Source organism: Durio zibethinus, chromosome 2, assembly GCF_047325235.1.
Source record: "Durio zibethinus cultivar Kanyao isolate XHJ-2024 chromosome 2, ASM4732523v1, whole genome shotgun sequence".
Taxonomy (NCBI): Eukaryota; Viridiplantae; Streptophyta; class Magnoliopsida; order Malvales; family Malvaceae; genus Durio; species Durio zibethinus.
The window spans coordinates 10,266,077-10,275,100 of NC_143163.1; the positions used below are offsets into that span (position 1 = coordinate 10,266,077).

General features: G+C 34.7%; 1 pseudogene; it reads left to right on the forward strand.

Annotated features, from left to right (window-relative positions):
- LOC111308118 (serine/threonine-protein kinase RUNKEL-like) lies at positions 1-8,287 on the forward strand (annotated as a pseudogene).
- Positions 8,288-9,024: the final 737 nt, after the last annotated feature.

Here is a 9,024-nt window from a genome sequence, read left to right on the forward strand (position 1 = left end):
ATGGAACAAGAAAATTTCAATCGTCTCGAGAGAATAGAGAAAGCTCATGAGAAGTTAGAAGGAGAGTTGAATGAGATTTTAGAGGCTATGAACAAGTTAAATAACGGGAAGGCAATAGAGGAGAATGCTAGCCAACAAGATCATCCCTTACAAGAGGAGGATGACCCACTGTACCCTCATGGTTTCAAGCCACATCAATTCTAACCTACATAAGGTCACCATCACAGCAGTTCACCTATCTTGTAGGTTACACATATCTCAGAATGCCATGAGATTCAAATCAAGGACAGTACCAAAGTTATATAAATTCTATCTTTACTGAAAAGACAGTAGAACCAATATCAGTCCCTAATTTGGATGATCTAAAAGAATAAAAAAAAATTGAGGCCCAAAGAGAAAGAGCTTGTAGAAGCCTTAAAAGTTGAACAAAAGATAAACTTGTTAGAGGAAAGGCTATGAGTAGTGGAAGGAGTGAGTTTTTATGGTTCTACCGATGCTGATGGACTCTATTTAGTCTCAAATGTGATTATCCCTCTGGAGTTTAAAGTGCTAGAGTTCAAGAAATACGATGCTACAAGGTGTCTGAAAACTCACATTACTATGTACTATCGAAAAATGACTGCCTATGCCAATAATGAAAAGCTTTGATGCACATCTTTCAAGATAGCCTAATAGGCTCTATGCTAAATGGTATGTCCAGTTGGACAGGACCCATATTTGTTCTTGAAGTGATATGGCTCATGCTTTTATTAGTCAATATCGATATATAATAAACTTGGCCCTTGATCGTCTTTCTTTATAGAATATAAAGAAGAAAGTAACTGAATCATTCAAAGAATATGCCCAAAGGTAAAATAATATGGCTACTCAGGTGTAACCTTCTTTGACTGAAAAAGAGATCACCGTATTGTTTGTCAGCACTTTGAAATCTCCATATTATAAAAAGATGATAATGAATGCCACAAAAAATTTTGATGACATGATGATTTCAGGTGAAATCATTGAATATGCCATTAAAAATGACAAGCTAAAAGGAGGAGAAACCAAGAAGACATCCAAGAAGAAAGAGACTGAAGCTCAAGTTGTAGACTTTGACAGATAGTTCAGGGGATATCAACCCTATCTGCCCTCAGATTACTCTCCATACTATCCTACTATGAACAATACTTCATCTTATCTATACCAACCAGCCTCACAACCACTTAATTCATCCATATATCAGCCCATTTTTATCCTTTAAGCTCTCATATACAGCCTTAACAGTCAAACTCCTACAAGACCCTAAATTCATCTTATTAGCCTGAAAAATGGTTCATTAAAGTAACAGACTATTTGAGAAAAGCTCATATTTAATCCAATCCTCATAACTTATATGGAGTTATTTCGAAAGCTCTATAATAGCCACCTAATTACCCTCAAGTTGTGTGGAGCTGCTCAAGCCATCTTATCCTAAGCGGTATAATCCTATAGTTCACTATGACTACCATTATGGAATTACTGATCATTTCATTAAAAATTACACTGCTATAAAGCATAAGGTGCAACGGTTAATCAAGGATGGAATGGTAAGTTTTGATCAATGAAGAGCAACAACACCTAATATTAGTGGTAATCCATTGCCTAATCATAATGTCAATACTCTAAATGAGAATCAAGAATATGTTAATTCAAAAAGGCCTGAAGAGTTGCAATGAATCAAGGGGGCGAGATAAAAATCTTTCACCTGATTGCACAAGGGCATGATTTTAAAGAAGGATGTTAAAACTAATTGAATGCTACTTGTCATTCTAAGAGTTCTTTTAAAGTAATGTTAAGATTTCTTTTTTGCAATATGATTTCACTTGTTATCATTTTAATAAAGGAAAGTTAATGCATTTCATTACATTTTCTCTTTCACTCGACCATTACTCCATGCTCTGTTACCTTTCATAAATTTACATTCCCATTCTCAAATTTCAGATGATGAATATTTAGACAATGATAATAATAATTCTGGGATTGAATTTTAAGAACTCACCTACATTAATATGAGGAGATGATTTGAGCAAAAAAGTAAGCTGTTACCAAAGGTGAAATAGATATGTCTTGAAGATGTGTAATCTTTTATATAGGTTCATGAGCTTTGTTCAATAGATGATGTTCAAGAAAGGTATTCACAATTGAGATGAAAAATGGTCATCTTTCTTTTACCATTCGAAAAACTATTTATTGTTACCCCTTTGAGCCTATTATGATTTATTTTTCTGAAGAACCCCAACCAAGGATCACCCTCTACACTGGGGGATAATTTTTTAAAAAAAAAATCACAAAAGGTCTCAAAGAGGGAAAGAGAAAGAAAAGTAAAAGACAAAATAAATGCCACACATTAGTTGGGGTAAAATAATGAGAATCTTTTATGTGAGGAAAGAAAAAAGTAGTAAAATGAAGATGGGGAAAAATGCCAAGTTGCATCAAATGATCATTTTGTCTTGAACCTTTTAATACATGTTTTGAGCCTATTATATCCATTTTTTTTATAACCCCTCACCTTGACCTACATTACAACCTTGAAAAGTCCATTTAGATCAAGTGTTAATGCTCAACTTGAATGATCATATGTTGAGCGAAGGCATGCTCACAATGAAACAATGGAATCATGCTACATTGTTCTAAAGTTTGATGTGTGGAAAGATATCAACAATGGATGAAAAATGAGAAAAAAGAAAAAAAAGATGATGAAAAATGAAAAAATGAAAAAAAGATTCAAATTGAAAACCTGAAAAGGTGATTTGGGTAGAAAAAGATCTAGGTCAAATGGTTCACATGGATGGAAGATCAAAGACATCTGAAGATCCCTCAAAGACTGGGGCAAAGTTCACCAAGCTCAAGATGACTTCAACAGTAAATGTAATGAGTTTTTGAAAAAAAATCCTAGATTATGTTGAGAATTATCTGAATATTCATCGTTTGGACATACCATTCATCCCAATGACATGTATCCAATTTATTTCCTTTCCTATTTGTTTTGTACCAAAATAGATCTTTATTGATTATTTTTACCATAATTCATCTTGTGTTCTCTTATTGTTACATCCCTAGAATAAATCAAGAAAATGTATGAGTGCATTATATTTGTCAAGAATTGAAATGATGATGAATGAATGACAATGTGCATAAAAAAGTCTTGTATTTTTTTAAAGAAAAATCTAAGATGAGGGTGGTAACAAAATGAAGAAATGGTAGAAACCTAAAAGAGATGATTTGAAAGGACATATGATGTGACCAAATGGAAAATATGATGATGGATTGGATAATAAAATGAAGATGGGATAAATCTTGAAAAGTGGTATAATCAAGTAATGAATATGGGGATGTATTGGTTGATATAACCTATGAGTTATGATTAAGTGATGAAAATGATATGGGGTAATAGACGAAACTGGTGCTAAAAAGCTTATGAACGATGACCAAGTGACAGATGATGAAATTTTTTTTGAAATGGCTAGTATTGAGAAGCTTATGAACGATAACTAAGTGACAAAACATGAAATTTATTTTGAAATGGTTAGTGCTGATAAGCCTGGCATGCAGGGTAATAGGTAAAATTTATTGGTGCTGAGAAACCTCTGGATGGTGATCAAGTAATGGAAACAATAATGATTAGTTGATGAAGCTTGTTCCAAAATGTTGAGAAGCTAAATAAAAGAAGAATGTGAGATGGTAGGGTTTTGAAGACCATATTCCATAATTATTTAAGATTTCATGACATTATTGACATTCGCATTACATGCAACACGTTGGCATCATTGCTTGAATAGTACATGCACATAATTTGATGAATTAAACTTTGTTTGGACATGTATGGTACTATGAGAATCTAGGTTATTGCATTTGCATCATTAAAAAGGCATTTGCATTTTTTATCATAACATTCATTCATACAAATTTTTGAGTCACTTGAAAAATAAATTGTGAATATTTTGATGAGAATTTTTTAGAACTCAAATGAGATTCTTTGAGTTCCAAAAGGAGAATCTTTAAGGAATGAAAACCCTAAAGTTCTTCGAATGTGAATTTTCGAACAAATGAAAAGTTTTGAACTTTTGGATATGAATCTCCAAAATACAAAGCTTTAACTTTTTGGATATGAATTTCTAATGTTTTAAATGAGAACCTTTGAACTTAGATGTGAAACTCTAAGTTTTATTGCATGTGAGCCTTTGAACTCAAATGAGAAGCTTTGAATTTTTGGATGTGAATCTTCAAAATTCAAATGAAAAGCTTTATATTTTTGGATATGAATTCCAAGTTTGCCAAATGAGAACCTTTGAAAAGCCTTGAACTTTTGGATGTGAATCTCCGAAATTCAAATAGGGATCTTTAAATGTTGGATGCGAGTCTTGCAAGTTGTAAATGCAAATCTCGAGATATTACAAATTTGAATGAAACTAAAATTTTGATAATCAAATTTCAGTAAATTCTTATGAAGTTGAAAGATTCTTGCGAATCTGAACCTCTAAATGTTGAACTCAAATTGTGAATCCTTGAGTTCCCATTACAAAATTCCTTCAGTCACGATCTATAACTCTTTTGGACATGATTGTTAAGAAGCAATTTATTTTTCAAAGTCGGGGTTGCTTCTATTTAGAGGAGCAATTTATTTTTCAAAGTCGTGGTTGTCTCTATTTAGAGGAGCAATTCGTTTTTCAAAGTCGTGGGTGCCTTTATTTAGAGGATCAATTTACTTTCCAAAAGTTGAAGTGCCTCTGTTTAAAGGAGCAATTTACTTTTCAAAGTCGTGGGTGCCTCTATTTAAAGGAGCAATTTACTTTCCAAAAGTTGAGGTGCCTCTGTTTAGAAGAGCAATTTACTTTTCAAAGTTGTAGTGCCTTTATTTAGAGAAGCAATTGACTTTCCAAAAATTATTGAGCCTTTGATTAGAGGAGCCTTGTTTATTTTTTAAAAGTTGTTGAGCCTCTGATTAGAGGAGCTTTGTTTGTGTTTGTTAAAGTCGTTTGAGCCTCTGATTAGAGGAGCCTTGTTTATTTTTCAAAAGTTGTTGAGCCTCTGATTAGAGGAGCTTTGTTTATTTTTCAAAAGTCATTGAGCCTCTAATTAGATGGGCCTTGTTTATTTTCCAAAAGTTGTTGAGCCTCTGATTAGAAGAGTTTTGTTTATGTTTCTCAAAGTCATTAAGCCTCTGCTTAGAGGAGCTTTGATCAAAATTTTAACAAATAAGAAAAAAACAAAACAAAAAAGGTGTCAAGTTAAGTCTTGAATGGGTGTCTACGTCTTTGCACAATTCTTGTTTCAAAGAAAATGTGCAAAGAGGGGTAACTATAGACACCCTATTTAGTTCAGACCCAAGCCCATTGGGCCTAGTCCAATAGGGTTTGGGTCTAAGCCCATTAGACCCGATTTAGGATCCAACTAGTAGGCCCAATTGGCTTTTATTTTTATTTTTATTTTTTCTTTGATTTTTTAGTTGATTTATTTGTTTTATTAGATTTGTCATTAGTTTAACAAGATTTAGTGATAAAAAATAAAAAAATATATCTTTGGTCTAAAATTGGAGGTTGTAGAGTTATTATAGGTTTTAATATGAGGTAGGATGAGTCTTAAGTTTTTGATAACCCAATCAGATAAGGACTTTGATCTGATCAAAAATTCTTTTGATCTAGTTCTATAAACAGCAACAAAGCAATGAAAAAAAGGGGGAGAAAATAGAAGCAAAACAAAAGGGGAAGCCCCCATCGCCACCAAGCCCTCGAGGCTTCCCCTTGGTGGGAAACCTTCCCCTCATTGACCTTGACCTTCACTCTTACTTTGCTGTACTAGCTCATACCTATGGGCTAGTTGTGAAACTCCAACTTGGGAGTAGGATTGGTATCCTGGTGACCTTCTCATCCATGACCCGAGAAGTGCTTAAAGACCAAGATTTGTCCAATCTAATGGAATTGCTCCAGGTTTGAGGGGAAGGGGACCTTCTTAGAGATCTGAAATGTCTGACGATTAGGGTTTCCCTGTATTTGGTGCTTCCAGAAATGGGCAAGTTGCTTCAAGAAGAGCTCCAGCTAGCAGCAGCCTGAATGGTGGGTCACTTGAAGTTCTAGTCGCAGTACTTGGACCAGGTGCTGGAAGACATGTCGAAAAATGCACTCCACTTTGTTACGTCGAGGTGGGACTGAAACGCTGCCTCATTGGTGTGCAAGTCATGGTATAAGGTCGAGTCGCTGACGAGGGGTGCAATCTGGTGCAGTTACTGATGGTCTTAGAGACAAGTAGGAAAAAGTGAAAAGATTTTCTATGGCTACTTTAGGTGAATTACTATTCTATATTTTCACTCAAAATGAACATGCAGGAGATAATAATCCACCTGAATCTCCATCAAAAGACAATAAGCATGCATCTGGCTGGCAGATTCCAAATTCATCCATTTCATTGGTGTCATCAATTTTACATAAAGGAGAGGATGATATGACTTAACTTTATGCACTTAGGATAATTGAAAAAATTTAGAGTCAAGAAGGACAATAGGCAGCTCATTTCACCAGTCAGGATGTGATTAGTAACATGTGTTACATTTATAAGGCTGCAGGGAAGTAGGAGAGCATGAGGCTTACTGCAGGATCTTGTTTGGTTCGTCTTGTTCGTTTCAGTCCCCATAGCATTCAATCAGTTATAGATAAACTTTTGCTTAAGGATATCGCATCTGCTCTTATCAAGGGCAGTTTGCGTAAGCAGCAATTTAGCTTAAATCTTTTCAATATGGCTATGCTTGGAAGCCATATGTTTTGAAATGGATGGTACCTTTTACCATTGATAGAGGAGAAGAATCTGGTGCCTAGTTTTGTGCTTCTTATTGAACAAAAAAGTGAAGTTTTATGTGGCAGAACGCTTGTTGTTGTGGCTTTTCTTAGTAAGAACAGTAAGAGGTGGTTACCACAATTCTTTTGCAGTGCTAGGTTACTCCTCATAGTCTACAGATTGGTAAAGGAGAAGGATATCTATCTACTGTAGTGTCTAGATTCATTTCTTCATGTTGTGGCATCCACAATGCCCAGATTACTGGATGACATAACTGGAGATATTCAGCAAATGATGGGAGAAATGAGACATTGGCAGATTGCTGCCCTTACCGATCGTGCTGCTCTAAAGAACAATATTCCTTTGTTCCTTGCCATTCTTTATCTTCTTGGGAGCTTATCATTTAAAAGCAGAGTGAAGACTCATTAGGTCTTGCAGTAGTTGGCAAATCTTATCCAAGTTACGGAGACACCATTTCAAGGACAGGATGACTTCCAAATAACATTGTTATGGGTTATGGAATCTATACCTGATGAGCCTCCAGTAATTCTTGGTAGTCCTAATATTTTTATCAGTGAAATTCTCCCTAGTCTTGCTGTTCTTTACAAGGGCAATGAAGATGGCAGTGCGAGATTTTTGTGCCTGAAAATTATGTTTGATGTGATGGTCAATTTCTTGAATGAACTTTCATTAAACAATCAAAGGTCAGAATATGAAATTCATATCTAACTCTCATTTTCTTCCTCTTTACCCCACGTTGATTGAAGATGAAGATCTCATTCCCATGCATGCGTAGAAGCTTCTACTGATGCTAATTGAGTTTGAGTATATTAAAATCCCTGATATTTTAGATCTGAAAATGGTCTCAAAATGTTTTAAATTTTTGCTTGGCTATCTGACAAATGCAAATGTAAACAATGTCAAACTGTGTCTGGCTTTGGCTTATGCTCCAGAGATGGATTCTAAGTTACTTTCGTAGCTAAAAATAGTAAGGAAGATTGGGAATCTTTTGGAGTTTGTATATGCAAAGGATATGGAAGATTTTCTCGAACCAACTCTTGGCTTATTTTTTTTGGGCTTAAGAGGCCATGAGACACCAGTTAAGGGAACACCAATTGGATGTAAAACGTAAATAAAGACTGCTGGTAAAGGAGTGGAGGAGAAGCATAAAGATTATTCAAGTGCTATTAAGCGTGTGAACCTCTTGAGGTTGTCTAGAATAGCCAAAACAAACTTACAGAAGGAGAATGAGAAGGAAAATTACCGAAGGCCCTTTCCAAATAGCTCTGAGAATGAATCTGAAGTTAAAATTGAGAACACTGATATGGAACTTGATTTTGATAAGAACACTGAAGAGGAACTGCATAAGGAACAAGATGGGTCTCATGTCCTGAATTGTATGATTGAAGACAAGTTTTCAAGTGAGAATCAGCAACAGCTCAAAGTGCAAGAAAGGGATAGTAACATTGACCAATCAGACAGCCCAACTGTGAGTAATTAGGCTACCTCAGATGAATCAAAAGTATATGATTAGGAATTATCATCAGATCATGTTGAAGTGGCTGTTACCGCACCTGCTGTCAGTTCCTAACACAGAAACTGGAGAATTAAGGAAAGATCAGGTTCTACCCTTGAGTTTGATTATTCAAAATCATCCAATAATATCTCCCAAGTTCTCTGGCATCCTTCTGATCTTTCTGTAAAACCTGTAATGCCAAGCAGAAAAACTGATTAAATGGCAGACGTAATTTCTTCACTACCATTTGAGGCATTGTAACCATCTGATTTCGTAAAGATATCAAAAGAACAATTGGATACGCTTAACAATAGGATAATATCAACATTTGGTGGAAATGCTAGTATTGGCGAGAAGCAAAATGCTATCAGATACCTTGAGGTGATTTACTAGTTGAAGTAGTTGTTCCTCGCATATATCTTATTCTTTGAGCTCGAAGAATGAGGAAAAGTTGAAAGTATCAATTTTTCCTGTACAAAAGCAATCATTTTTTCTTTTTTTTCCTTTTTATTTTCTTAAATTTTCTTTAATGTTAAATAATCCGATGATGGAGTCTCTGTAAGTGAAACAATAGTTTTCTTGCATACTTTTGAGGTGAGGGAATTTTTTTAATTTTCTGCTAAAAGTATTAGAGTTAATTGAGAATAATTTTCAATAATTAATTAGTTGGTAAAATTTTAAGGCTTGTTGGATAGCACAAAATTAAACTGGTACCATCTTTC